Genomic DNA, 24,525 nt, shown 5'->3' with positions numbered 1-24,525 from the left:
AATTAATGTTCATGGGAGGAAATATCACCCTCCATATAGTATTCTTACTTCTTTTTAATGGCGAAAATAGATAATATATTAAAGATACTAAGACAATTCATCAAAGAGATGAAAAACCTAAGAAAACAATCAAAAGAGAATGCCTAACGGCACACATAGCCTATTTTAAGTATTATAACGGACCATGTAACCTATTGGATAAAATGAAAAGTGCCCTTAATCTAGAGTTACAAATAGAATGAATGCAAAATTGAATTGTTGAATGTTGTTGACTTGAAGCTTAAACCCCATCCAGAAGAAAATATCCCCCTAAAACTGAATGGGTCTTGGGAACCATATTGTTCTTACTGAAAACTTGGACTTTGAACATGGATGAATAAACTTGAAAACTCAAACACGCATCGTGACTACTTTGAGCTTGGAATCATCTATTATAAATATCCTCGTCGATCATTTGAAGCATCAAATTTCTTTGCACACTAAAACCTCCACACGATATTGCAATTGAAACGTCAATTGAAACGTCATAATGCCTTTAACTATACCTTATGTCTAACCTTTGAACCCGCCAATCGATTTTTCTCTAAGATACCAAAACTGCGGATATTACACGAGGCTACCCTCATGCTTTCGACTTTGTATTTGGCAACTCTTCTGCCGCCATTTATTGCATTATAATGTCAAAGTATTGGAGTTCTTCCTTGTATGTGATTTTCTTCTTACCCGCCCGTGGTTTCGCGTTAGTAACAACATCAATTTTGATCTCACTAACCGTATCGAAAATAGGTGATTTGCCTAGTGAATTATCAACTTGACTAACTTCGTTTTGCTCCGATGGTTTTTTCAAATTGGGACTAGCCAGATTATCCTTGTTGTTGGCGATTTTCACATTATCTCCTCTTTTACGAATAACTTTGCAAAAATCCCGACATTCTTTGTCGATGCATTGACCTTTAACATTCTTGACAATTGGAGACTTTGGTTTTCTGTTGAGTATATTTTTTGAATATGTAGAATGATCCTTCATTGAGACACCGCTTTTCGATTGTTTAGGGGAAATGGATGGAAATTTCTTTTCATTGTAAGCAACAGGTTGAATTTGGGAAGAAGAAGGGCTTGAAGACCCCTGGACGTTCTCGTTTTCCAAATCGTGACTCATGTTTTCAAGTTTAAGGAAGATGCTAATGGAAACTTTTTAATTATTGTTCTATAATTTCTGAAGAGAGATAACCTTTTCAACCTTTTCTAATGAAAGGTGTAAGTCAACCTTTTCTCCCCTTTTATCGTTAACCAAAGCAGGAGACTTAAAGGATTCGGGAGTCCTATATCTCACGAAACAAGAATTTTCAATATTATCATCGGTAACGGCTAATTCACCATCTTCTAAATCGACCGCCACTGTTTTAGAATTGGCTAACGAAGTGATGGCTACCGGAGACAGATAACAGGTGAATGACTTTTATTGTTGGGATCAAGATCGTCGAACTCTATCTTTTCATTTGAAGCTGAAATAAGACACCCTTTAGATCGAAGAAGAGAGTTATATTTATATTCTTCGATAGAGTCATCAGAGATAGCCTTGATCGCCACGTTTTCATTGAATTCTTGAACCCAATGTTAGGAATTTTAGTGAGCCTCAAAAGAACTTGATAACCCCAAGTTATCAAACCCACGAACAATAAACAAATAATTCAAGTGAACAAAGAAAATAAATTGCAACAACGTAAAAAAGAACACAAGAATATAACGTGGTTATATCCAATATTGCTATTGGTTTAATCCACGGCCAACCAAAGAGTAGTTCTTATTATTGAAATTTTTGGGTACAATTTACAGGGTTACATATGTGGTTATTTATAGGAGAAAACAATAACTTAGGGAGCAAACTAGTGTATTCTAGAACCACAATATCAATTGCATACGGAGTCCTAATTGAAATATACTTCCCTAAAACAATTCGTGCAATATACTTCCCTAATTGCAAATTGTATACGAGAATGATTCTAACTCTCACATTTGGTGACATTAATGTCACCATTGGTGACATCCATATTTCCAAAACACAGATTTATGCTCGGTCCAATTTGTCACGTTGTGACATGTAGTTTCACGTATGAACATGCCATCTATTTTTTTTTTATTTTTTATTTTTTTGTTTCACCAACCTACATGAAAGTTCCATTTAAATATTTTGTTTAATCCTACTTCAACTCCAACAATCTCCCACTGGAAGGAGTATTTAAACAAACCCATCTTTAACCTGACTCTATCACCATCAATATCATCCCACAATAACAACTTGACCCGCTAATTATACCTCCTTTTAACACCGCCAGATTTGCACCTGAATCACGCCGCACTTCACTCGATAACCTTCGAGCAAGTGAAGTCTTTCGACATCAAAAAATGTCGCTGAGCTATAATTCGATCTTTATGTTACTAGCTTGGGACCAAGAACTACTCTTTGGCTATGGCACCTACCTCCTTAGTTTAGGAGATAACGCGTCGTTTGAGTCCGACCCGACCCAATCAACCCCGTCGCCCAAGCGATCCACCCGTACACAACTCCATCCACCCGATTTATCTTTCCAACAAAGAATAAACCTGATGGTAGAACGAATATGTGGATAACACCATCAAGGCAGTCATGTGAGAACACAATCACACCATTGATCTTCTACATAACCGCCTTAGCTTTCACAATTGGAACACCGACCACATACGTGCGCACTAATTTCGACAAACCCGATTTTTCACCCCGAGCCAACACACATTGTACGGATGTATCATCAACCGTGACTCTTAGAAAAACCTCTTATTCATCTTCCTCGGCCGACCACAACAAAGTTGCCATTGGAGAAGATCTACCCAAAGTAACGAAGACTCTAGTGTACCCAATTCGACCCGAATTCCCACTAGTTTTGAATTCTCTTGAGCTCCCACTCAAACAACAACAATACCGAAAAGCATTAGCACACTAGGATTTTTGACACCCACGAAATCACCTAGCCATTCCTCCTTAGGAACTTCAACCATATACATGGTTCCCCTTTTAAACCCGCGAGCGACTACATAATCTCCCTTAAACACTACCCACTTTTGATCTCCAAATAGGACATGAAAATTATCGTCATCCAATTGCCCAACTGAGATCAACCGACTCTTGAGCTTTGGAACGAACCGCACATCCCTCAAGATCCAAGCATAATTCAAGTGTCTAACCACGAGATCACCAATACTCGCGATATCAAGTGTACTCCCATTCGCAACTCGAACCTTACCGGAGTATTCTTTAAAGTTCACCATCTCGTTCATGTATGGGGCAACATGATACGAGGCATCCGAATCTAAAACCCAAGATTCGTCAAGAACCTCTTTTTTGCACATCAACGCATCCTCGATCACCATAGTCGATACGCTCCCACCCAAGTTATGATTCGGGCACTTTGACTTATAGTGACCAACTTGTTGACAATTCCAACACACCACGTTCTTGCTCCTTGATGGACTTCTTGACCTAGCTCTTCCCTGACTAACACTTAGAACCAAACCTGAACTCCCATTCGAATCTTTCCTACGAATACCTTCGCTAAGAATCAAATCTCGGATTCCTTCAAAAGTTAACTTAGTAGTTCCGAATAACCACTAACCGCCGTCACCGTACCGACCCAACTATCGGGTAATGAAGATAGCAAAAACAACGCTTGTAGCTCATCATCGAATTTAATATCAACCGATTTCAAACAACTTAAAATTAAATTAAATTCGTTCACATGATCCACCGCCGAAGAACTCTCCTTCATCCTAGCATTCACCAATTGCCTTATCAAGAAAACCTTGTTCAAAACGGATGGCTTTTCATACATGTTAGATAAAGTAATAATGCTAAAAACGAACATATATTTCATAGTATTATGCCTCAAGAAAGACAAGCTTTTAGTTGCAAGTGTTCTATTTACAAGTGATATTCGTTTAAATAATAAAAGGTGAAGACAAAAGACAGATTCGACGAATTGAAGACGCAAACGACCAAAAAGCTCAAAAGTACAAAGTACAATCAAAGTGGTTCAAATTAATGATGAGAAACGTCTCAAAATTACAAGAGTACAAGACACGAAATGCAAAATACAAAATATTAAATTGTACGCAAGGACGTTCGAAAATCCGGAACCGGGACCAGAGTCAACTCTCAACGCTCAACGCAACGGACTAAAAATTACAAGCCAACTATGCACATGAATATAATATAATATTTAAATAATTCTTAAAATTATTTATATATTATATATTATATTTAAAATCGTCGGCAAAGCTAGGAAACAAATCATGTGAGCTGGAAAAAGTGGCCATGCGATCGCATGGCCTGAAGGCCTAAATCTCATGCAATCGCATGGTAGTAGGTATCAGGCCACATCTATAAATTTCGCGTGTTTTGGCTCAGTTTGATACATCTTTTTCTTCTCCTCAATCTCAACGTATATATATATATATATATATATATATATATATATATATATATATATATATATATATATTAATTATAATTTTAATTTTAATTTTAAATTCTAATAATAAGGGTATGTTAGCGAATGTTGTAAGGGTGTAAGTCGAAATTCTGTCCGTGTAACGCTACGCTATTATTAATTATTGTAAGTTATGTTCAACCTTTTTAAATTAATGTCTCGTAGCTAAGTTATTATTATGCTTATTTAATGCCGAAGTAATCGTGATGTTGGGCTAAATATTAAAATTGGGTAATTGGGCTTTGGACCATAATTGGAGTTTAGATAAAAGAACGACACTTGTGGAAATTAGACTATGGGCTATTAATGGGCTTTATATTAACTAAATGATACCTTGTTAATTTAATATATAGACTTATAATTTGACGTATTTATATATAACCACATACGCTTGACTGGGCACGGTGGGCGGGATATCTATAAATACCAATAATTGTTCATTTTACCGGACACGGAACTGGATTAATAGTTAACAGACTTGTTGAAACAGGGGTGGATTACATTCAAGGGTAATTGGTGTAATTGTTAACAAAGTAGTAAAACCTTGGTTTACACGCAGTCGATAACCTGGTGTATTCATTAAACAAAGTATTAAGACCTTGTTACAATTCGAATCCCCAATTAGTTGGAATATTTGACTTAGGGAATAAGAATAATTTGACGAAGATTTTCCGCATTTTATGATTATGACTGATGGACTATTAGGGACAAATCCGTATGGACATATCGAATAATCCAGGACAAAGAACAATTAACCCATGGTAATAAACTAAAAACAACACGTCAAACATCATGATTACGGAAGTTTAAATAAGCATAATTTCTTTATTTCATATTTAATTGCACTTTTAATTATCGCACTTTTATTTATTGTCATTTTATTTAATTGCACTTTTAATTATCATTCTCTTTAATTATCGCAATTTTATTTTATCGCACTTTTATTTATAGCAATTTTATTATCGTTATTTACTTTACGCTTTAAATTAAGTTATATTTATTTTTAATATTTTACATTAGGTTTTAACTGCGACTAAAGTTTTAAAAATCGACAAACCGGTCATTAAACGGTAAAAACCCCCTTTTATAATAATAATACTACTTATATATATATTTTTGTATTTTTACAATTATAAGTTAAAAATATAGCGTTAAACTTGGCTAAAGATCCATGTGGAACGAACCGGACTTACTAAAAACTACACTACTGTACGATTAGGTACACTGCCTATAAGTGTTGTAGCAAGGTTTAGGTATATCCATTCTATAAATAAATAAATATCTTGTGTAAAATTGTATCGTATTTAATAGTATTTCCTTGTAAAAATAATACTATTTTGTACCCCTTCGCTTTAACATCAAGTATTTTTGGCGCCGCTGCCGGGGGCTTCTTGATTAAATGCCGGAAGCGCAACGCTATATAAAAAAAAGATTTTGTTAGAGTTTTATTAAGTTTTTATTAAAAATATACGTTTTTAAAAAATATATACACAAATATATACAAAAATATAAAAAGAAAAACAAAATATATATATATATATATATATATATATATATATATATATATATATATATATATATATATATATATTTAAGAGTTGTTCAAAAATATAAAATATTTCTATTTCTATTTTTAGTTTCTAAAAATATAAGTTTTATTTAATTTATATAAATACTTTTTATAAATTTTAAAACAGAAAATTAAAACAGAAAAAATATATATATAAAACCACTCGGGCCGAGTACTGTTGAAGCCCAATTCCTGGCCCGAAACCATGCTCCATGCGACCGCATGAAATTATAACGGGATATCCATGCGATCGCATGGCCCTGTCTGACACGACAGGTTTGACCATCCAACAGAATTAATTACGTTATTATTATTATTATTATATAATTAAAACCCTAATTAGGGTCATATTTAATATTTATTTGTTTTAGTTTATTTATAATTTGTATTTTAAGTTTAATTAGTTTCATTAATATATAAAATTAATAGTTTTATAAAATAAATAATATAAAAATAATATTTTTATAAAAATTGTGTTTTTATAACTTTAAGTTTATTTTTATATTTTATATCTTTTTATTTGTTTTAGCGTAATATTTGTATTTTTCGCTCTTACTTAGTTTTAAACTTAGTATTTTGCCATAGTTATTTTTATTTCTAGATTTTTAGGCTTTGCCGTAAAATCCCTTAAGTGATTTTTCTTTAGACTAAGATTTAGGTGCTTTAGAATTTTGCGACACCGTTTTAAGATTTTAGTATTTTTTTAAGTTATTGCCGTTTTGGATATAGATTTCCTTTTAAGCTTTAATACCTTTATGCGCAACTTTTTAGATTTAGTTTTTAGACTTTTAAGTTTCGACGTTTTTCTTTCTTATTTTTATTTTTCGACCTTTTATTTTTTTTCGACGCGCTCTTTTTCTTTCTTATTTCTCGCCGCTCTAGTTTTTTAGGACATAGAATTTTCTATTCCTTCTCTCTAATTTCTTTAAATTTCAACGAAAAATTATTTTAAGTGGTTAAATTGATAGACATCCAAATTTTCTGCTTCGTAGTAATAGTTAGATTTGTTAGTGGCTGAGTTGTGAGCTTCCGATTTAAAGGGTTCTAGCTCCCTGCTACATCTATTGGCTATTCGAAACGTGGGCAAAAGCAGAAAAGTCTATTAATTTGATAACTTATATAATTTTTATTTTTATAACTAATAGGATATTCAGTGAATGCACCGAGCAAAACGTTCACCACCTTTTGTACGTTCACCACCTGTAACTCGATCAAGACATCTAGCAAATATTGTCGCCGTTGATTTTTCTTTAGAATCGTCATCCAGTCAACCAAGTACTCCAATTCAAATTTCCGATAATCCATTTTTTGAACCCGACCTCACAATTGAGAATCCGGAGAATCTTCAGGGACAAATTAGAGATCCTGAACCATTAATCTTTCCTCCGGAACCACCAATCATTCAAACAGAGATTGTTGAGGAACAACCCATTAAATCAAAATCCTATAGTGATTCAGATTCAACAAATTCAATCATGGAAAATCTGGAACCTCTAAGTATGGAAGACCGAATGCGAGCTAAATGCACTGACCAAGGTCACGCAATTACTCAACCAGACATTAATGCGCCAGATTATGAAATCAAAGGACAAATTCTACACATGGTAACTAATCAATGCCAATTTAGTGGTGCACCGAAGGAAGATCCAAATGAACATCTTCGTACATTTAATAGGATCTGTACTTTATTTAAAATCTGAGAAGTTGAGGATGAACAGATATATCTCATGTTATTTCCCTGAACTTTAAAGGGAGAAGCCAAAGATTGGTTAGAATCGTTACCTGAAGGGGCGATTGATACATGGGACGTTTTAGTTGAAAAATTTCTTAAACAATTCTTTCTGGTATCTAAAGCCGTAAGACTTCAAGGAGAAATTGTTACGTTCACACAAAAGCCAAATGAAACTCTATATGAGGCGTGGACAAGATTTGGAAAGTTATTAAGAGGATGTCCGCAACATGGTTTAGACACTTGTTAAATAGTACAAATATTCTACCAAGGATGCGACATCACTACAAGGAAAGACATCGATATAGCAGCTGGTGGTTCCATTATGAAGAAAACCGCAACTGACGCTTACAAAATTATTGATAACACTGCTTCCCACTCACATGAGTGGCACCAAGAAAAAGATATCGTTAGATCATCTAAAGCAGCTAGAGCCGATTCTAGCCATGACTTTGATTCCATTTCTGCAAAGATAGATGCTGTCGAGAGACGAATGGAAAAGATGACTAAGGATATTCACTCAATACGAATTAGTTGTGAGCAGTGTGGAGGACCACATTTGACAAAAGATTGTCTCAGTATTGAACTAACAATGGAGCAAAGAGAGAATGTTTCATACATAAACCAAAGGCCTGGAAATAATTATCAGAATAATTATCAACTGCCAAGACCAATTTATAATCAAAATCAGAATTATAACCGAAATGTTCCATACAACAACCAACAAGGTCCTAGTAATCAACAAGTATCCAATAATACTTACAACCAGCAAAGACCTATTTTTCAAAACAAACCACCACAAACCGATGATAAAAAGCCAAATTTAGAAGATATGATGTCGAAGCTAGTTGAATCTCAAACTCAATTTTTCATATCTCAGAAACAAACGAATGAACAAAATGCTCAAACATTTAGAAATCAACAAGCTTCTATTCAAAATTTGGAACAAGAAGTAAGCAACCTAGCAAGGTTGATAGGTGAAAGAAAACCGGGAAGTCTACCTAGTGATACAAATGCTAACCCCTGGAATGAAACAGCTAAAGCCATTATCACAAGAAGTGGTATTACATTTAAACCACCTAAAATGCCTGTAATTTCTGATGAAGCTATTCCTACTCCACAAGAACCACAACCTGAACAAGATAAGGAAACAGAACCGGTAGTTGAAAAGGTTAATGAAGATAACACAGTTAAGGCTAAACCTTATGTTAAACCATACCAACCACCACTTCCTTACCCGAGTAAAATGAGAAAAGAGAGACTTGAAGCCGAGCAATCCAAATTCTTGGATATGTTTAAACAAATAAATGTAAATCTTCCTTTCATTGATGTAATTTCAGGAATGCCTAGATATGCTAAATTTCTGAAAGATCTAATCACGAATAGAAAGGAAATGGAAGAAATCTCGGCTGTTACAATGAATGCTAATTGTTCTGCAGTGCTGTTGAATAAGATACAAGAAAAACTTTCAGATCCAGGAAGTTTCACAATTCCATGTTTTTTGGGAAGTCATAGTTCAATAGAAGCATTGGCAGACTTAGGTGCTAGTATAAATCTAATGCCATATTCGCTATACGCTAAACTAGACCTTGGAGAATTGAAACCAACACGAATAAGTATACAACTAGCCGATCGATCAGTAAAATATCCTAGAGGGATAATGGAGAACATGCTAGTTAAAGTTGGTACTTTAGTATTTCCAGTAGATTTTGTTATTCTGTACATGGAAGAAGATTCTCGAGTTCCTCTCATATTAGGAAGACCATTCTTAAACACGGCCAAAGCAATAATAGACGTGTTTGGTAAGAAACTGACCCTAAGTATAGATGACGAGAGTGTTACCTTTTCCGTTGATAGAGCAATGCAACAACCGCAATCTGCAGATGATACATGTTATTATATTCAAACTATAGATTCACATGTAGAATTGTTAGAAGAATTTCCAGAATAACAAGGAACAGTAGAATGTTCTTTAGGAGAAGGAACTGAACCAATTGATGAAACTGAAATGTTAGCTACACTTATGGCTAATGGATATGAACCAACAATAGAAGAAATTCAAATGCTAAAATAAGAAGACAGATATCGATATAAATCATCGATAGAAGAACCACCGACATTAGAGTTAATGCCACTTCCAAACCATTTGGAATATGCTTATTTACATGGTGAATCTGAATTACCTGTAATAATATCGTCTTATCTTACTGAAAATGAAAAATCTCAACTCATTTCTGTGCTAAAAGCTCATAAACCAGCTATTGCATGGAAAATTCATGATATTAAAGGAATAAGTCCTTCGTATTGCACACATAAAATCCTTATGGAAGAAGGTCATAAAACGTATGTGCAACGCCAACGAAGACTAAATTCTAACATGCAAGATGTTGTTAAGAAAGAAATTATTAAACTGCTAGATGCAGGTTTAATTTATCCAATCTCTGATAGTCCATGGGTAAGCCCAGTTCAATGCGTCGCTAAGAAGGGTGGCATGACTGTCATCACAAATGAGAAAAATGAGCTTATTCCTACTAGGACGGTAATAGGATGGCGTGTTTGTATTGATTATAGAAAATTAAATGACACCACCAGAAAAGATCACTTTCCCTTACCTTTTATTGATCAAATGTTAGAAAGATTAGCCGGAAACAGTTACTATTGTTTTCTTGATGGTTTTTCCGGATATTTTCAAATTCCAATAGCACCCAAAGATCAAGTGAAAACCACATTCACGTGCCCTTATGGTACTTTTGCTTACAAACGCATGCCATTTGGACTTTGCAACGCCCCTGTAACCTTTCAAAGGTGTATGATGGCGATTTTTCATGACATGATAGAAGAATGCATGGAAGTTTTCATGGATGACTTTTCAGTCTTCGGTGATACATTTGAATCATGTCTAGTTAATCTTGAACGAATGCTTATTAGATGCGAGCAATCAAATCTAGTACTTAATTGGGAGAAATGCCATTTCATGGTTAAAGAAGGCATCGTTCTTGGTCATAAAATTTCAAAGGAAGAAATTGAAGTGGATAGAGCTAAAGTAGATGTAATTACTAAACTTCCACATCCCACCAATGTTAGAGGAGTTAGGAGTTTTCTAGGGCATGCCAGTTTTTACCGACGTTTCATAAAAGATTTTTCTAAAATTGCCACTCCTATGAATAAACTCCTAGAAAAGGATGCTCCATTCATCTTTTCAAATGAATGTATCAAATCTTTTAATATTCTTAAAGAAAAACTCACTAATGCGCCGATCATGATAACTTCAAATTGGAATCTACCATTTGAACTAATGTGCGATGCAAGTGATTTTGCAATGGGAGCCGTTTTAGGACAAAGGATTGAAAAACGATTTCAACCTATTTATTATGCTAGTAAGACGTTACAAGGAGCACAAACAAATTACACAACTACTGAAAAAGAACTCCTTGCTATTGTCTTTGCTTTTGACAAATTTCATTCATATCTCGTTCTAGCTAACACGGTGGTCTACACCGACCATTCTGCTCTTAGATACCTATTTTCAAAACAAGATGCTAAACCACGATTAATCTGTTGGATCTTACTCTTACAAGAGTTCGATATTGAGATCCGAGATAAAAAGGGAGCAGAAAATCTCGCCGCTGATCATCTTTCTCGTCTTGAAAATCCCGAATTAGAAGTTCTAGATGAATCGGCCATACAAGACAACTTTCCTGATGAATATCTATTGAAGATAGATTATAATGAAATTCCATGGTTTGCAGACTATGCAAACTATTTAGTATGTGGATTCCTTAAAAAAGGATTATCGTACCAAAAACGAAAGAAATTCTTTAGTGATATAAAACACTATTTCTGGGAAGATCCACATTTGTTTAAAAGTTGTCCCGATGGAATAATACGCCGATGCATATTCAGAGATGAAGCTAGTAAAATTTTAAACCATTGTCACACAGGACCAACAGGAGGGCATTATGGGCCTCAACTCACAGCAAGAAAAGTTTACGATGCTGGATTCTATTGGCCTACAATTTTCAAAGACGCACACCTTCTTTACAAATCCTGTGATGCTTGTCAAAGGGCCGGAAAAATAAGTCAACGTGATGAAATGTCACAAAATGTCATTCAAGTATGTGAAGTATTTGACGTTTGGGGTATTGACTTTATGGGTCCATTTCCAAAATCTCATAATAATCTCTACATTCTCGTTGCCATTGATTATGTATCTAAATGGGCAGAAGCACAAGCTCTCCTGACTAACGATGCACGAGTTGTAGTCAACTTTTTAAAACGTCTTTTTGCTAGGTTTGGAACACCGAAAGCTTTAATAAGTGATCGGGGTACTCATTTTTGTAATAATCAACTTGAGAAAGTTCTCAAAAGATATGGAGTAACTCATAAAATCTCCACTGCATATCATCCACAAACAAGTGGACAAGTTGAAAATACCAACCGAGCATTAAAACATATTCTATAGAAAACCGTAGGATCAAATCTGAAGGAATGGTCCATTAAATTGGAGGATGCACTCTGCGCTTTTAGAACAGCCTACAAAACTCCAATTGGAACCACACCTTTTAAACTCGTTTACGGAAAAGCATGTCATCTTCCAGTAGAAATTGAACACAAAGCATTTTGGGCTTTGAAGACATGTAATCTTGATTTACATGAAGCCAGACGTCTACGATTAACTCAACTAAATGAATTAGAAGAATTAAGACTTGAGGCATATGAAAATTCGTTAATCTATAAAGAAAGAATGAAGAAATGGCATGATAAAAGAATCAGAAGTTCAAAAGAATTTAAGAAAGGAGACATAGTTCTTCTTTTCAATTCACGATTCAAGCTATTTTCTGGAAAATTGAAATCAAGATGGTCTGGACCATTTATAGTCAAAAGAGTTTTCCCATACGGAACAATAGAGTTAATAAATTCAAATGGGATTGAATTTAAAGTTAATGGTCACAGAGTTAAACATTACATACATGGTCCGATGGAAGTTGACAATGAAGTTAATCACAATTTCAACACCAGATCTAACTAAGTGTGTGGAGGTTCGAATCTTTTTAGGGTAATATGTATTTCTGTTAGAGTTAGATATTCTATTTTCATGTAGTTCTCGAGAATGGAATCCGAATGGTCTTTCCCTAGCAGACCCTAAAGAACTAGTCTTCTCCCCCCATTCTGAATTTTTATTTTTTTAGGTTTTACGAGATGAAGAATTCATGTGAACTAAATCATGGTCTAATGCTACACGCTTTGATCACTAAACGTAATAATGACACACTCCTGAGTGACCTGGTATCAGTAATCAGAGCCAAATTGGACGGAGTAAGAAAAGAACTCAGGAACGATCATAATAAGTTACATTTTGGTAAAGGAAAATCAAAATCTGCAGTGAAAAGAAGAGCACGACACCTTGAAAGATGTCACAAATGCGGAAAATGGTCACACGAAGGAAAATGCTCGACGAATCAAACATATTTCAATACCGAGTTCGTTACTTTATGCAGAGAAGGACCGTTCATATGTTTCAAAGAAAAATCGTTGAATGCTCGAGGTTATGCCTATGTAGCTATGGAAAACCAATTAGTCCGACTATCTTATAAGTGGGCTAAAGTAGGTCACTGAGAATTTTATGTCACAGGTAAGTATGTACAGTTTTTATTTTTATTTTATTGCTTTTAACCTTTTGATAATAAATGATAAATCGTTCGCTATAAAGTATTAAATTGATACTCAATAAAATTAGGTTTTGCGATCGAAATTATTGAAATCATACAAAAATTTATTACATCACTGCGAAATTTACCGTTTATTCTTAAGGTATAAATATCTTTAATCAATCAACCCAAAATATTTCAGAAATTCGTCAGGTGTAAAACTAGGTAATATAGCCGAAATTACTTTACCGAAAAGATGGGCGTATATTTTTGATAATATTTGATTGATTAAAGTGGGATAAAAGACCAAAAAGATTTTTAATTTTATTTTTACTTTGTTTATTAATATATAAATATTAAATTATTATTGTAAACTTTTTAAATCAATATATTTAAGTTTGTAAATATTTGAAAAATTTATGTTTTTAATATAAGTTTGTATGTATAAAATCAAAAATATAATATAAATTTGGTGTGAATTTTTAAAATTTTAATAATATGAATTTTTAATTTTATGCAATTTAAATTTAAATTTGGTGTGAATTTAAAAACAAAAATTTACTTTATTTCGCTAAGTTAAAGATATGATTTTTAAAATTCGTCGTGAGTTGAAAACTAGGTCGTTGAACCGAAATTGCTCTACCCAAGGGAGGAACGAGAACTTTTATTATCATTATTTTTAATCTTATTGAATTAAAGTATGCCAAAAACATTAAAAAACCCAAAAATCTTTACTTTTAAAACCGCGCTTTGAATTGACAAATTTTAAAATTTTGTCGAGGGACGGACTAGGACATCGTTCCGAAACGCCCTCATTCTAAAAAGAAACAAATTTTTAAAATTTAATTTAATTATATGTTTTAAAAAGTGTAAGGTTTTTATTAAAAAAAAAAAACAGACCCCCATGCGATCGCATGGGGTTTGGCCTTTAACCTCATGCGATGGCATGAGGTCCATTTTCTGGTCAGATACAAAAAATAGCAGCTCGCTGCTGCTGCTCCACATTCAACACACACACATACGCGAATATCTCCCAAAAATCATCCCTAAAATCACCATTTTTCACCAAAATTCACCAAATTTCGTCCTACAATTCGCTCTAATCATGAAATTGTTCAGAAGCTTTTCAAAGAAGGTAAAAATTACACCCCTAAACTCATAAATTTTCTAGTTTTTGTGATATTTATCAATATTTTACCTAATTTGATTTTGTTAATTTCTAGTGTAATTAGAGTTAAATTGTTAGTATATTATGCATGTATAACCTAGATTGATGCTATTTAACATGATTTGAAGCCAAAAACTTCAAAATTTTTAGAAATCTAGGGTTTGTGTTCTTGAGCAATTTGAGGCTTTTTGATATAAACAGGTTATGGCCGATTTTTATCATGAATTATTGCTAAATTAAGTAGTGTAACATGTTTAGGTAGCTAAATGATCCAAACTTTGATCCTAAACATGATTTTTGAAGATTAAAGTGGACTTTTTAGGTATAAAATTCATGAACTTGATTAATTTGATATAATTGCCATTCGAGACTTGTTTAATTGTTAGTAATGGATGTTTTAACATGTTATTTGAGTTGAATGCTTATGAACTTTGTAAACATTTTCATATATGCTTATTTGAAAAAGTGTAGAATTGTAAATAATTATGAAAATGTGTATAAGTTTAATTTTGATTTAACATGTTATTGTAATTGTTTTAATTTGTTATTTTGCTAACACTAATGCATATTTGGATGCACAAAATTTGTGTTTAATGTGTTTTGCAGAGATTTACAGATACTGATGGTGCAACATCATCATCCAGGCAACCTGCTCCAGAACCTGAACCAGAAATGCAATATGAACCTGAACCGGAGCAACAACATGAACCACAATAACAACCTGATCAACACGTACCTTATTATGATCCGCTACAATTTGTTGATGCCTTCACAGTATTTCCGATGCATCCACCAGTAGAATACCCAACAATTCCTGAACACACGTTGCATCCTAATCTGAGATTCGATAGAAGCTGGAGGGATTACCCGGCATATCAAAGTAACAAATTCAAACTGTTACCAAAAATGTAGAAGTGCCAAGGGTAATCGATTGGGATCCTTTGGAAAGGGTCCAACTAGCTAACTCAGTTAGGGAGCATCTGATCCAAAGGTATGGCAGTTCTTCTTTTACCGATTGGGAACGTCTATTCACCATTCGTAGGCCTGTATATAAGGAATGGTGTGTTGAGCTCATGAGTACTATAGCGTTAAATGTAGATATAGATAGATTAGATGATAGAAGTTTTCTTAAATTTATACTTGGCCGTAGGATGTACAGGATGTCCATGCTGGACATGGCCAGGGCTTTACAGATATATACTCCTGGTGAATTACTACTACCCGATTGTATGAATTTGATTTATCGCGGTGAAAGGGTAGATAGGAATTTTGACGCGAACGCCGTCTGGAGGCGTATGTCAAACTATAATGTTTTTACACTGGGAGGAAAACATTCCTACTTACATATTAACAAAGCCGAACTTCGTATAATTCATAGATTTCTGGCTAATTCGATTACACAGAGAGGTCACAACAAGGAGAAAATGACCTTACATGATTTATTTTACCTAAAGTGTATTCGAAACCCAAGAAGCTTTGTTAATATCCCCTACTGTGTTGGTTTTTATTTGTCTAAGATGGTGGAAGGAATACAGGAAGGGGGAATAATAGGAGGAGGTATTTTTGTTACTCTCATTGGAGAGTATTTGGGTGTAGATAGGGACCAAGGGGGTCCACTTTTAGAATGTAGGGAACAGGTTGAGCCTTTAGGATTAAAGTTCTATCAGGGTGCTAAGGTATTAAAGAGCAGACGCAACCAGGCAATACCCTATGAAGGTAGTCATCCTCAGGTAGAGAGAGTTTCAGATGAGGAAATGGAGGAAGCAGATGATATTAGGGATGTCATTAGGGAGGCTATGACTGACGTCTACCAGCGTGTAGATAAGGTAGATATGACAAACGCGGAGAGATTTGGTCGGATGGAGCAGTGGCAAGCCCGGAATGATTACGAACATTCCAGGCAACGATAGCATGATAGATGGGACTATCATCAGCGTCAGATTATGAGCTGGCTATCACCTCAGGATCACTAGGTACTGACCTGACCTGCTTACTATCCTCTACACCAACCCGAGATGAGACCACCATATACTCTCTACGACCCTAACCAGGCCTACCAGTACACCTATCACCAACCATGGAACCCGAACGATAACATGAACTGGAACCCCTATCCAGATTGATATAGTTCCTGTTGGTGATTTCTATGATTTTTATTATTTATTATTTTTATTTATTTATGTCTAAACATATGATATTGTGATACATTAATGTATTGTTTAATATTTTTATTATTTTGTACTAATATTTCATATTTGATTTGAATGTGGGATTTAAAGTCCCATTTCAAATTACCATGCATGTTTATATTTGTATGTATGTATATTGTCAATTGTACACAACAGGGTAAAACAGCACATTTTCAAAGACTGGCATTAAGTTCAGCAAAAGCTACTAATTTTGATGACAAAACGAAAAACAAATATGATGTAACAACAAGACGGAATGAACAAATGATGTGCACCATTTATCATTCAGCAAACAAACGCCAATATGTTTGGAAACTTTGGTAAAATTTAATCATTTTTCTACGCTAATCACCCTCAATAATTTAAATTGTTACTGATTTCTTGCAAATGAGGGCATTGCAAGATCTTAAGTGTGGGAAGGGGTTAAATTCTTTCGGATTTTTCAAATTTTAAATTTAAACACTTGGTTACCATTAAAAATACTAGTAACGCAGTAGTTGTATTAGAATCTAGTGCTCTCTGATAATAAAGAACAGCCCTAGTCTTATATACTAACTACCAAATTCTAGTAAAAATTTTCAAAATTTTCAAATTAAATGAACTCAAAATCATGTTTATACATATTTATGAACGATAAAACTAGGTGTTAACACCGAAATTATTGTTACCTCGGAAAGGACAAAAATTGAGAAACAACCCAAAATGTTAGAATTCATTTAAAATGGAATAGAGGACAATAAAAAGGCAAAGAAAGGAAAATAAAAGTCAAGTGTGGGAAAAATTACCAAGTTATTTAAAACATATATCACATATTTCTGTAACAAATAATTGAAGATACTTTTGCTGTGGACTAATTTAATCTGTTTTACCCGGGAAAATTGTAATATATTTGAAAGAAAGATGGATCTACACGATGAATCAATTCCATCATTAAAAGGAAGTAAAGTCTTCCGGAAAAAAAACGCGCTTCTTGATTTAGGTCAGGAAGTTGTCGTCCAGACCAGTTGTAGAGTCTACGAAAAACCTTGAAAAGTTTTCTCGAAAATCAGCTGGAAATCCATGGACCTCAGCATTAAACAGGGTCGCCAAGTGGTCAGACTTATCCTAACCATGAGAGGATCTGTCTCGTAAAATGGGGAGGACGCCGTGCAAATTAGCTTGATAAGACTAATGAATCAGACCCCCAGAAAAGGATAATCTCTTTAAAGATTAAAAATCAGCTTTTAAGACTGATATTACTCAATCCTAGAGATTGACCTTAAAGATTGAGAATTATAAACTCATGGAATTCGATGATATCTAAACTTGAGCTTGAACGAGAAAATATTTTGATCAAAATTTCAAACCGATTTATTTTCTGAAAATCCATTTTCAATGCGTTCATTACCATTGAACGTAAAATCCTAGAAATTCACCTAGAATTCATTAGATCACCTGAACCAAATCGGGTGTCAACCGTAAGAACGGTGGTTGCATAGCATGGTCAAAGACAGGACCTTGTGCCAGATCAAAAAATTATAAGGGTGAGCTTTACTATTGCTCCTACTAAGGATAGTAATTGCATCCGACACGTTATAGACCATAATTAAAAGCATGTCAGGGGACATTGCCTTAACAGTTGCTTGTTCAACGCTTTCCTTTACAACCGGATGGTAGTTTACCGAAAGGTAATATACGGAGCAAGTATACTGGACGTGTTGCTTTCCTAATACAAGGTTAGCAAGTGGGTGACACAAAACCGCAAGTTTTAAGCTAAAATTTTCAAATCTGAAACCCACCAAACCCACAAAAACATTTCGCAAACACCGGTGAAGGGTTATTCCGGAAAACTTATCTAGGATAAAAGCTAGATTTAATTTTCAAAAAGATCAAATGTTTTCATAAAGATCCAATTTCCTTAAGGATCTAAATTTTTATAGTCATGTGGGACTGTAAACCACATCGTTACTACCATTGTTCATACCGCCGTATAGAAATCGCTGATGTACAAAGTGTGAAGAATAAAGAAGTGATTCTAGTATTTTTATTTCAAGACTATATTGCTTGAGGACAAGCAACGCTCAAGTGTGAGAATATTTAATAGTGCTAAAAACGAACATATATTTCATAGCATTATGCCTCAAGAAAGACAAGCTTTTAGTTGCAAGTGTTCTATTTACAAGTGATATTCATTTAAATAATAAAATGTGAAGACAAAAGACAGATTCGACGAATTGAAGACGCAAATGATCAAAAAGCTCAAAAGTACAAAGTACAATCAAAGTGATTCAAATTATTGATGAGAAACATCTCAAAATTACAAGAGTATAAGACGCGAAACGCAAAATACAAGATATTAAATTGTACGCAAGGACGTTCGAAAATCCGGAACCGGGACCAGAATCAACTCTCAACGCTCGACGCAACGGACTAAAAATTACAAGTCAACTATGCACCTGAATATAATATAATATTTAAATAATTCTTAAAATTATTTATATATTATATATTATATTTAAAATCGTCGGCAAAGCTAGGAAACAAATCATGTAAGCTGGAAAAAGTGGCCATGCGATCGCATGGCCTGAAGGCCTAAATCCCATGCGATCGCATGGCAGTAGGTAGCAGGCCACATCTATAAATTTCGCGTGTTTTGGCTCAGTTTGATACATCTTTTTCTTCTCCTTAATCTCAACGTATATATATATATATATATATATATATATATATATATATATATATATATATATATATATATATATTAATTATAATTTTAATTTTAAATTCTAATAATAAGGGTATGTTAGCGAATGTTGTAAGGGTGTAAGTCGAAATTCTGTCCGTGTAATGCTACGCTATTATTAATTATTGTAAGTTATGTTCAACCTTTTTAAATTAGTGTCTCATAGCTAAGTTATTATTATGCTTATTTAATGCCGAAGTAATCGTGATGTTGGGCTAAATATTAAAATTGGGTAATTGGGCTTTGGACCATAATTGGGGTTTGGATAAAAAAACGACACTTGTAAAAATTAGACTATGGGCTATTAATGGGCTTTATATTAACTAAATGATACCTCGTTAATTTAATATATAGACTTATAATTTGATGTATTTATATATAACAACATACGCTTGACTGGGCACGGTGGGCGGGATATCTATAAATACCAATAATTGTTCATTTTACCGGACACGGAACTGGATTAATAGTTAATAGACTTGTTGAAATAGGGGTGGATTACATTCAAGGGTAATTGGTGTAATTGTTAACAAAGTAGTAAAACCTTGGTTTACACGCAGTCGATAACCTGGTGTATTCATTAAACAAAGTATTAAGACCTTGTTACAATTCGAATCCCCAATTAGTTGGAATATTTGACTTCGGGAATAAGAATAATTTGACGAAGATTTTTCGCATTTTATGATTATGACTGATGGACTATTATGGAAAAATTCGTATGGACATATCGAATAATCCAGGACAAAGAACAATTAACCCATAGTAATAAACTAAAAACAACACGTCAAACATCATGATTACGGAAGTTTAAATAAGCATAATTTCTTTATTTCATATTTAATTGCACTTTTAATTATCGCACTTTTATTTATTGTCATTTTATTTAATTGCACTTTTAATTATCATTCTCTTTAATTATCGCAATTTTATTTTATCGCACTTTTATTTATCGCAATTTCATTATCGTTATTTACTTTACGCTTTAAATTAAGTTATATTTATTTTTAATATTTAAATTAGGTTTTAACTGCGACTAAAGTTTTAAAAATCGACAAACCGGTCATTAAACGGTAAAAACCCCCTTTTATAATAGTAATACTACATATATATATATTTTTGTATTTTTACAATTATAAGTTAAAATTATAGCGTTAAACTTGGCTAAAGATCCCTGTGGAACGAACTGGACTTACTAAAAACTACACTACTGTACGATTAGGTACACTGCCTATAAGTGTTGTAGCAAGGTTTAGGTATATCAATTCTATAAATAAATAAATATCTTGTGTAAAATTTTATCGTATTTAATAGTATTTCCTTGTAAAAATACTACTATTTTGTACCCCTTCGCTTTAACATCATAAAGCCGCAAGCAATCCCGCCATTGTGGTTTCACCTACGATGTTGTAAGCAACGTTCTTGGCCAGAGAAAGTCGAACAACTCCTAGGGCTTGCCTATCCAACAACTCCCAGACACCTTGAGTCATGTCTTTCGGTTTAACACCGGTTAACGGTTGGTAAAGCTTCTTTTGATAGAGTAGATCTTCAATTTGCATCTTCCAAAAGCTAAAATCGGTCCCATCAAACCGATCTATCTTCACATCACTTTTATCTGCCATTGTTCCCAAAAATACTCGTAACCTGGCTCTGATACCACTTGTTAGGAATTTTAGTAAGCCTCAACAAGAACTTGATAACCTCAAGTTATCAAACCCACGAACAATAAACAAATAATTCAAGTGAACAAAGAAAATAAATTGCAAGAGTGTAAAAAAGAACACAAGAATATAACGTAGTTATATCCAATATTGCTATTGGTTTAATCCACGGCCAACCAAAGAGTAGTTCTTATTATTGAAATTTTTGGGTACAATTTACAGGGTTACATATGGGGTTATTTATAGGAGAAAACAATAACTTAGGGAGCAAGCTAGTATATTTTAGAACCACAATATCAATTGTATACGGAGTCCTAATTGAAATATACTTCCCTAAAACAATTCGTGCAATATACTTCTCTAATTGCAAATTGTATACGAGAATGATTCTAACTCTCACATTTGGTGACATTAATGTCACCATTGGTGACATTCATATTTCCAAAACATAGATTTATGCTCGATCCAATTTGTCACGTTGTGACATATAGTTTCACGTATGAACATGCCATCTATTTTTTTTTCACCAACCTACAAGAAAAGTTCCATTTAAATATTTTGTTTAATCCTACTTCAACTCCAACACCCAAATCTTGCATTCTTGCGATTTTGAGACTTTGACTGTGATAAAATGATGTATGGGGCCGAGTCACTAACCTCTGTTAATGCAAAAAGAGACTCGACGTATTTTAATCGGTTGTTTTTTGATCAACATATATTACTTCTTCAAATTGACCAGCAACTAGGTTTAAAGAATCAATGGACAAGCATTCAAACATACACCCTTTTAACTCGAGATGAGTGAACCTTGAGAATTTAAGGAACCTTTTATCCATGGGATGGACCTTCAAGAACTAATATTTGTTCAATATTGGGCCCATGATTATACGACTGAAACTTTCAACATCTTTACATTCGACTATATACACAAAAATACCCCAAGTCGAAACGGACACATTTGAAATAATACGACTACGTAACCATATAAATAACTTGACAGCTTTTATTGGTACCCTATCGATAATTAACGCAGATCGTTTCATCTTATCTAGAACATCTTGATTTACAGTTAAAATAATGTCGAAGGCTAATTACCGGAATTTGAAGAAAACCGATTTTGCAATCTCTGATCACCATATCTACCTTTGCGAACCCAACAAAAAACTTTCTTTCGTTCATCGATGAACCGTTCAGCTTTGAGATGATTGAATCAGCAGAATTCACATCGCTAAATTTAACAAAGGCGGAGCTATGTCCATGTTTCCAAGCTACACCTTGAATGATCTCGAAGGGTTTAAGAACGTTATGAATGATATATGGGTTTGTGAAAATAGAGATGCTTCCTATAAAGACGGTGAATTTTCTGGGAAAGGAGGCTCGAGATTCATTGTACGTGAAGGGATTTTGAAAGAAACAGTTATTAACGTTTTGCTGATATTGGGGAAAACAGGGATTGAGTTTGGATAAGTGGGTTTGAAGATGTTAAATTGTGACATTTTTGAATTTGACAGTGGCTGGTGGTAGTTTAGGGTGGAGTTTTAGGGTAGTAGGAAGTGGATTAGGCTGGATGTTTGGAGAAAATTTGAATTTTTTGTTAGACCATTCCTAACCGTGGCGATGATATCATAGGCAGTTACTCCAAAAAGTGCAATCTGAATGTGATTTGACAATGTCAGTTTCTGACAATTTTTAAGCGTTATGTCAATTTTTTGTGTTAAATATTGGGTTAGGGTGATGTGGTAAAATCTGATTGGAAATTGAGTGGAAAAATTTAATTAATACTCCGTAACAAAAGTATAAATAATAAAAAATTCCAAGAAGAAGAAGTATGGAATGCAATAGTCGAATGTGAGCCAAACAAAGCCCCGGGACCTGACGGTTTCAACCTCAACTTTTATAAAAAAATATTATTGGTTTATAAAAGATGATCTTTTGAAGGCCATCAGATGGTTTTAGCAACATGAATCCATCTCAAAATGTTGTAACGCATCATTCTTCACTTTAATACCAAAAATTGAAAATCCAATAAAACTGGGTGACTATCGTCCTATTAGCCTCATCGGGAGTTACTATAAGATTATTTCCAAAAATACTAACAAGCCGGATTCAAAAAGTAATCGACAAAATCATTGGCAGTGAACAAAGTGCTTTCATCAAAGGGTGATACATTCTTGATAGTATTCTCACAGCAAATGAAGTATATGAGCATGCGAAATTCGAAAAGAAAAAGTGTCTAATATTCAAAGCGGATTTTGAAAAGGCTTTTGATATGTGATATCGGCTAAAAAGTCATGTTTTTACCCCCAATATTGAGTCCTAAAACTATAAAGTTCAAAGCTTTGTCGGCAAAATAATCGTTTTTTCGGTTAAATTTGTAGGTAAAGTAATTACGAAGAAGATGCAAAAAGAATCAAGAGAAACGGAGCTAAAACGAAGATTCAAGAGCGAAAACGGTGAAAGACAAGAAATCAAGTAGCAAAATTTGGTATATTTGGTATAAGTGGCTTCCACCGAAAATCTCCCAAAAATGCTATATACGATCCAGTGAATCAAGGCTGATCAAACCAAAAATGGCCTGCCATACGGCTTGCCATACGACTTGCCAGTATGGGGTACGGCCTGCCAAACGGTCCATCAAACGGCCCCAAGAAACGGCTTGCCTGGCAAACGGCCTGCCAAATACGGCCTGCTAAACGGCTTGCCAAACGGCCTTCCAGCCGTTTGCAGGAAATTTTCTAGTCTATTTAAAGGGATTTTTGTCATCCAATTTCCATACACCTCTCTTCACTCTCTCACTACAATACCCTTTCTCTCACTAGAGCTTTCAAGGCCTTCTCACCTCCGAGCGGGAAATTAAGTACCCAGAGGCGAACGCCGAAGATTGTAATAGGAGCATTCTAGAGGTTGTCAGCACTTGTAATGGTCCAGATCTCGTCTGTAAAAGGTGAACGCTTTCCTTAATTTAATAAAGTTATTATCTTGAGTTGCTTTCATCTTGCATGATTATCTATCTGTTACAAATGTTTATTATATCTTGAATATTTTATCTGAAACTTATCATATTGTTATGCTAAAACCTTGACGGTTTAGAAGTTTAATTTAAGGATCACCCTTTCCGCTTATTCACGTGGCTATAACCTAGTATTAGGACCTGTTCAACCCTAGGATACAAGGTAAGTAGTTATGTGTGCTTAACGTCACAATAGGGATATAGTACCTACGTACGAATAACCACTTGTTCGTCATAGAAGAGCTGCCCATTTAGGTTGTGATTAGAGTTAGCATTAGAGAGTTCAGTGAACACTAGCTTACCCAAAA

This window comes from Rutidosis leptorrhynchoides, chromosome 7 (assembly GCF_046630445.1).
Source record: "Rutidosis leptorrhynchoides isolate AG116_Rl617_1_P2 chromosome 7, CSIRO_AGI_Rlap_v1, whole genome shotgun sequence".
In the NCBI taxonomy this organism is placed as follows: Eukaryota; Viridiplantae; Streptophyta; class Magnoliopsida; order Asterales; family Asteraceae; genus Rutidosis; species Rutidosis leptorrhynchoides.
Note: the sequence above shows the minus strand (reverse complement) of the source record.